The sequence below is a fragment of the Macrobrachium nipponense genome, chromosome 29, assembly GCF_015104395.2.
Source record: "Macrobrachium nipponense isolate FS-2020 chromosome 29, ASM1510439v2, whole genome shotgun sequence".
Classification (NCBI taxonomy): domain Eukaryota; kingdom Metazoa; phylum Arthropoda; class Malacostraca; order Decapoda; family Palaemonidae; genus Macrobrachium; species Macrobrachium nipponense.
Genome location: NC_061092.1, coordinates 27,260,776 through 27,268,229, shown reverse-complemented (window position 1 = coordinate 27,268,229; position 7,454 = coordinate 27,260,776). Strand labels below are relative to the sequence as shown.

Genomic DNA, 7,454 nt, shown 5'->3' with positions numbered 1-7,454 from the left:
GCGTTACTGTGCCTGATGAATCACTGACAGGGAATTCGAGCGAACTGTTTTATTGTGACGTAAGTGATCTAATACCCCCACCCCCCTCCCTCCATCTCCCTCTCCTCCCCAAAGGCTTCCTGCCTTTCCCCTACCCCCTTCCCCTCCCCACCCCACAAACGTCAGGGATTTTGGTGGTGATTCCATGGACGTCCGGAATGCGAAACTATCGATTCCAGGCCGCTCTTCGGGTTCCATGACTTATCTCGTGTCAGCCTGTTCAGCCCGGAGTGAATTACTGGTCCAGCTGTGAGATGTCATCGTTGGTGTTTCAGTAGCGTGCGTCCATCCTCCGTCCACCCTGGGAAGAAAAAGAAGAAGAAGAGGAAGAGGGAGAAGAAGAATAAGATGAGAAGAAGCAGTGGAAGAAGAAGAAGAAAACGATGAGAAGATGCAGTAGAAGGAGAAGAAGAAAAAGAAGAAGCTTTTGTTTGAATGTTTACTGTCATATTTTTATGAATGTTTGGATAAATATCTCTCTCTCTCTCTCTCTCTCTCTCTCTCTCTCTCTCTCTCTCTCTCAATCTAGCGAATTGATCGTGTTGTGTGTACGATGTGGTTGTTGGGTTTAGATTTTATAATATTATATACGTATATATATATTTATGATTTTATATATATATATACGTATATATATATATATATATATATATATATATATATAGTATATATATATATATAATATATATATATGTATATATGTGTGTGTGTGTGTGTGTGTGTGCGCGCGCGCGTGCGTGTGTGTAAAACACTGAGGGCCACCTACAAGCCAGCATCACCCACATGAACGCCCTCTTATCGAATGTTTACCTTCTGAGCTATCCTCGACAAACCAGAACATCCCACCCCAAGGCTTGTTTGTGGTCAGGGAAAAACCCACATTACCCTTCAGATGGATGCTGCGAGGAGAGAGAGAGAGAGCGCACAGATTATTTGAAGATAGATGCACGTTATCATAATATATTATTTATATCCCAACGCAGTTGTTTTATTTGGTTTCCTTAGTGTGCACGCACTCTGTGTGCTTTATGACTAATATGATATCTTTTTAGCTGACAGCTTTCTTTAGTCATATCCTGATATGCAAATGTCTGCATTGTTGATATGCCTTTAATTTTATTATTTCTTTATTGTCACAGCTTATTTTATCGCTTTTTTCATTCATAGCCATTTTAGTCTGTGAAAACCTTTGATTTTTAGTGTTGTCGGTTTTTTTAAAATTAATATTTTAGATTTATAGACACCTTCTGCAATCTCTGTATTGTTGATGTGCCTTTCCTTTTATTACTTCATTATTATCACGGTTTATTAATCGCTTTCTCTATTCATAGGCAAATGATTCTTTGAAAACCATCTCTGAAATTTGAAACGTTGATACTTTGCCTAATCAAAATATTATATTAATATTATAATATTAATATAATATTATGATATTAAGCATATTATAATAATGTATAGTATTTTAATATTAAGAGCATTATAGTATATATTAAGAATATTACACTAATATAATATAATATTAAGAAAATATTGTAATATAATTGTCTCTATTTTGTTAAATCTTGATGAGGGGTAATCTCTATATACTGTTGGAAGAACATTTGGTGTCTTTGCAACAACAGCCTTCATATTGCAAATTCCTGAAGTAGTGATCGCGAATACTTGCAAAGTAGAGTATGTAACCTTCACTCATCTCACCCCCCCTCCACCTTTCTCCCAGCATATTCCTCCCCTCCCCTTACCTAACTCCCTCCCAAGCCTCTCCCCCTTCCCCCCCCCCTCGCCCCTTTCACACATCACGTCTTGCTCAGGGAATTGGCTATTACCACCTTGGCCTCCTCCTCCTCCTCCTCCTCCTCCTCCTCCTCCTCCTGGTCTTGTCGTCATGCACTTCCAGGTAACGTCACTCATTCACGTACCTCAAAAAGTATATAACCTTAATCTGTATTTATGTTGTGGTTTTCCAAGCGCCGATGAATGTGTGTGACAGTAGCGAGGGTCTCTCCTCCTGTGTGTGTGTGTGTGTGTGTATATATATATATATATATATATATATATATATATATATATATATATATATATATATATATATAGTATAGTGTTTGTGTGTGTGTGTGTATACATCCTTCTGTAAACAGGCTATCACAACATGAGAATGTTTAAAGCCCTCGTCGTCAGATGGGAATTCAGAACAGTCCTTACAGGTTTAAATCACTTGCACTATCACGCACGAACCTTGCGCTGACAGAGAGAGGAAATGCTATCACTTGCTAACGACAGACCCTTATCAGTTCCTGGTGATAACAGTTAGAAGAGTACCGTTTCTTCTCTCTCTCTCTCTCTGTCTCTCTCTCTCTCTCTCTCTCTCTCTCTCTCTCAGGGATTAAATCCTATTTTTATAATTACATAAATATGTTTCAAAGTATTCAATCAAAATTGCATTCTCTCTCTCTCTCTCTCTCTCTCTCTCTCTCTCTCTCTCTCTCTCTGCCCAATTCTTTCAGTGCTATCATTGTATTGATAAGTTATCCCCCTTCGCTCTTTTGTTGGAACCAGGAATATCAGGCTCTTTCTCTCTCTCTCTCTCTCTCTGGAAAAGAGAGAGGGAGAAAGTAGCTATCTCACAGAGAAGAAAGCCCTTTCACTTGTGATCACGGGATTTGAGGCCGGTGGGGCGAGGGGCGAGGGAGGAGAAGATGGGGAAGCACATGAGATCACTGTATGGACGAAGGGGGAGGGGGGGTGTGAGGGGATGGCCCAGAGACGCTGTAAGTTAAGCTTTCTCGGTGACCTTGACCTTGACCTTGGCATGTTCGAGGTTGCAGGAAGGGTGGGGACTGGGGGGGCCCAGATCGGTACTACGTATAATGTATAGGTTGTAAACAACACCACCATTTATACAATGATAGTTCTCCCGTTAGATACCCGCCCTCTGTAAATATATATATATATATATATATATATATATATATATATATATATGTATATATGTATATATATATATATATATATATATATATATATATATATATATATATATATATACACATACCGTGCCCGGGCTCCCAAAGGAGTCGAACCTGGGCCATTTAACTTATGGGCAGAGATGCTACAGACCCGAGATATTCAGTTATTTATAACAGATATTGTAATAAATAAACAACTGAAATAAAGACCCCTACCTTCGGATTCATAATATAATGTTTGTTATTTCGAAATGCATCGTAATCATTACATTTCTTATCATGGTGTCCAACTGATAATTCCCTTGTATTACATAATGAGAAACGTGATAAGGCAATGGAATATTGATGATAACGGTGTGTCTATTCATTCGGTCGTAAAAACTTTGTCGAAATGTGTTTTCCAGATTTTTTATATATATATATATATATATATATATATATATATGTGTGTGTGTGTGTGTGTGTGTATATATATATATATATATATATATATAGTATATATGTATATATATTATTTATATATTATATAACGGCGTATCTATTCAATTGTAAAAACCTCAACTAAATGCTTTTTACAGAGAGAGAGAGATAGAGAGAGAGAGAGAGAGAGAGAGAGAGGGGTTAGTTGATAGACTGCATATTGATTGTACAAAAACTAATTTTCTCGAGAGAACATATGTGCAACATGCATAGAAATACCTCTTTTAATATTTTTTTATAGAAGCAGTTATTTCAAAGAAATATTTTTCTTAAATTATTGTTTTGATAAAAGCAGTTATCTGCGTACCTCTACTACTGATCTGCGTTTATCGACATAGAATGACAAACACAAATGCATTAGTAATTTTTGTGTACTGTCTTGTTTAAAGTTTAACAACTCTTGTGTATTTATGTTTTTCTATTAAATGATTCTTAAGAAGCAAGAGCCCGTGCTGCAACAAGGTCAGCCTAATCCAGCAACTAAATTAACAAAGCCATTTTCCATGTTACTCACTGGCCAGAGATAAACTAATTAGCTTAGAGAAATGACAGTTGAATTTGACAATAAATTGTGCTTTCAGCGTCAGTGGTCAACAATGATTTGACTTGCAAATTCAGCTATTGTTCACCTGTTATCCAGGTGACTTCCAGATTTCCAGTTATTGTTCAGCAACACATGGGACACTTTCACGTCCGGTTATTGTTCATTAGTATGTAGTCCACGTCCAGATTCGCATAGTATTCTGGATTGCATTCCTACCCGGATTTGGGAAAATAATTATAGGGACTTGTAGCGTCTTGTTTTTGGTTTTCTATAAATAAACACTATTGAGATGGATATTTGTCTGTCCGTCCGCATTTTTTCTGTCCGTCTCAGAGGTTAGAGGGCTGCAAACTGGTATGTTGATCACGCTCCAATCATCAAGCATACCAAATTGCAGCCCTCCAGCCTTAGTAGTTTTTATTTTATTTAAAGTAAAAATTAGCCGTGTTCATGGGCCTGGCACAGGCCACCCATGAAACTGATTTCAGTTTCATGGGCCGTGACAGAGAGTTTCATACAGCATTATATGCTGCTCTCTCTCCTCTCTCTCTCTCTCTCTCTCTCTCTCTCTCTCTCTCTCTCTCTGTATAATATAACGTTTTTGGCGTGAAAGAATATTGCAGGATAATTCTCACTTTCCTCCTTCCCACGCACGCGATAAGCCCCGAGTTCCATTTAGGATTCATTTTCCTCGTAGGATAACCTCGGCATAAAACTGGTGGCGCCGTTGTGCCCCGGTTAATGTAAGCAGATTGCAAGCAATAGAAAGCAATAACGTAGTAGCTGTGGCGACCAGCGTTGAAGCTAGCTTTGCTTGGGCAAACTTCAGAGGCAGCAAGAACCATTCCTGAAAGAAAATTGCAGATTATAAATGTTAAAATTAAAAATTTTAACAATGTTGAAAGTTCTTCAATATCCTGTCGATTAAATATTCACAAATTATGTATGTATGTATATATGTGTATATATATATATATATATATATATATATATATATATATATATATATATATATATATATATATATATGTATGCATGTATGTTAAAATTATGCAATTATATATGTATGATATAGAATTTGCTGGGTAAACACATTAATGCGACCTACCTTCCTTGATCTAACTTGTTCCATTTTCTGTTGAAAAATATTAATTTCTGTCTCTTGGTGGAAATACTTCAATTATTTAGATTAAGCCCAAATTCCCTCCATCTATCAAAAGTTATTTTCCTGGTCTCTTAATCATAGACATGCAATTGTATTTGTGTATGTATGCACGGCTAAGTTCATGTGTTTATTTCAAGTTCTATTTTCACGTTTTGCGTGGTTATTGCTTTCCTCCTCCTCCTCCTCTTCTCTCTTTTAGTATGGTTAGTAGAATCTCTCTCTCTCTCTCTCTCTCTCTCTCTCTCTTTTGAAAAGGGTGTATAATGCAGACCGCAATAATTGTATGGTTTTTATAATAAGATGTGCATCTCTCTCTCTCTCTCTCTCTCTCTCTCTCTCTCTCTCTCTCTCTCTCTCTCTCTCTCTCTCTCTTAAAAATGGTGTATTGTTCAGACCTTTCTCTCTCTCTCTCTCTCTCTCTCTCTCTTAGAAATGTTCTATGGTTCAGAACTCAATAATCAGAAATGTTCTATAGTTCAGAACTCAATAATATGTATGTTTTTTTTTTTATAATACAATATACATTCTCTCTTCTCTCTCTCTCTCTCTCTCTCTCTCTCTCTCTCTCTCTCTCTATCAATCAATAGATTATTGCGATTCATGGTGAAATATGCCTTACTTGTTCTTGCGCTTCCTTTGTTTGTACAGAAGCACAACATTCAATTATGGCTCAAGGCGAATGTGTCCTCAGGTGATGTCACTCAGTGTCTATCCGGTTTGTTTACCATTTATCATCACGTTTCTGTTCGTAGTCCCTTTACTTGTTCCTGCATCCTATACGTGTTCATCGAGTGCTAGTCAGCATTGGTTAAGGAAGGAGTATTATGATTTTTTTTTTTTTTTTTGGTGAGAAGCGATCTCTTCTTTCTGTATTTCTATATTATCTTGTTTCTTTTTTCGAAGGAACACTAATATTCTTCGGAAGCTTGAATTTCAAGGCAGTGGTCTCTATATGAATAGTGTCCATCTCCCGAATAATAATAATAATAATAATAATAATAATAATAATAATAATAATGATAATAATAATAATAATACAAAGAGATGGATAATTGTGTGTTTATATACATATATATGTATGTAAGTATATATATGTTATGTATATATATATATATATATATATATATATATATATGTGTGTGTGTGTGTGTGTGTGTGTGTGTGTGTGTGTAAGTCTGCTTGCGCACGGCTTAAGCTCTTTTTGTCTTAAGCTATGTAAAGAATATTCGTACACGTGAGGTAAACAGCGTTAATCCAGTCGTCTTTATATTGCTTTGACACCATTCGATTTGCAGCAAATAGTTCTGCGTATTCTCTCTCTCTCTATCTCTCTCTCTCTCTCTCTTCTCTCTCTCTCTTTCCATGACGCACGTCAAGGCCTCGGTGTACGTAAGTTAACCGCAAGTTTGAATCATTGTGAAATCACCTCCCATTGTATTTTTGAACTTATAATGAGCAGAATTAGTCTCCTGTTGTTTGTTTTTGTTTATCAATTTCGTATTCACATCATCATCATCATCATCATTATTATTATTATTATTATTATTATTATTATTATTATTATTATTATTATTATTATTATTATTTCTCGGATCATTCTCATTCTTCTTCAGATACTGACCGTGAATAAATTTGACAACTATGAAATTGACAATATGATAGGACCAGGACTGGGGTTGCGGGGGGAGGGGTATGGAGGTGGAAGACATACTCGTGCACCGCCCTCCCCCCCCACAAAAAATCCATGCTTAGGTTACCAAAACCAATATTTTGATTGCATTGTCAGTCTTTTCTTAATATACCACTGGATTAGCTCAGATCTCTGTTTATCCTGCAATTATATTATTGGTATTGTGGTTATTACTATTTTCATCGGAAAGGTGTTTTTATTATTGTTAAAAGTATTGTTAAGAGTATTATTAAAAGTGTTATTACAACCTAAGCTTTATGCATAAACCAAAACTCTTAGCATCAAAAGAGTTCTCTCTCTAAATCTCTCTCTTATCACTCCTCTCTCTCTCTCTCTCTCTCTCTTTCGCGCGCGCGCAATGTAGGTTCGAACAAATTCCATTTACCGTTTCCCTTATTGGTTGCAGTCTTTTGATACTGGATATTTTTATTTTAAGTACGTGTATTTTTTCTCTTTCTTGTCATTTTTGGTAGTTGAAAATTTCCCTTTTTATCTTATTTGTTATTTCAATTTTACTTCAGTTTCTACCATTTTTTCCTTACGCTTGGATTTAGAATGTGTTCAGCCTTT

The 7,454-nt window shown here is 36.2% G+C and overlaps 1 long non-coding RNA gene across 1 annotated transcript in view; it reads left to right on the top strand.

Annotated features, from left to right (window-relative positions):
- LOC135206209 (uncharacterized) overlaps positions 1-508 on the top strand; it is a 168,920-nt gene extending 168,412 nt beyond the window's left edge. Inside the window, exon 3 of the long non-coding RNA XR_010312699.1 lies at positions 1-508. This exon is cut by the window's left edge and continues 382 nt beyond it. This is a non-coding gene — a long non-coding RNA (uncharacterized LOC135206209).
- The last annotated feature ends 6,946 nt before the right edge of the window (positions 509-7,454 follow it).